Source organism: Bison bison, unplaced genomic scaffold (genome assembly GCF_000754665.1).
Source record: "Bison bison bison isolate TAMUID 2011002044 unplaced genomic scaffold, Bison_UMD1.0 scf7180017864527, whole genome shotgun sequence".
Classification (NCBI taxonomy): Eukaryota; Metazoa; Chordata; class Mammalia; order Artiodactyla; family Bovidae; genus Bison; species Bison bison.
The window spans coordinates 2,191,484-2,191,978 of record NW_011495078.1 but is presented as its reverse complement, the minus strand read 5'-3'; positions in this window follow the sequence as shown (position 1 = coordinate 2,191,978).

The following is a 495-nucleotide window of genomic DNA, read 5'->3' as shown; positions in this document are numbered from 1 at the left end:
GTCTCGTTTCTCCGAGGGGTTGATTACAGCCCTGAGTGCGCTATCCACGTGCCTTCTGCAGGGCAGGCCTGGCCCGAGTCCGTACATCTGTCCTCAGTGATCCCTGCTCTGTGTTCAGACAAAAGATCCCAGTTGCTTTGAATAGGCTGGAGTTGAGGTTTCTTTAAAATTGTGGCTCACTTACACCTAACGGTAGAAAAGCTTCGCTACTGCCGTGGACTCTTCCTTTGGGGAATTACACCTAATAAAAGGCAGATGTGGTTGATTTCACTGGCGAGCTGTGTAGTTTTTGCTCAAACAGCCAGAATTCACCTTCAGTTTGGTCCTCAGCGAGGACGTTGTCAGACACGGGGATGAATACATAGCTGCCCACCCAGCTGCCAGTGCGGTCCGCGGGTGCCTGTCGTGCTGCTAAAGCGGAGTGATCAGCCCGGCATGAGCAGCTTCTCCCCGCGGAAGACGTAAGGCAGCAGCCACAGGAACCACTGCGTTTCC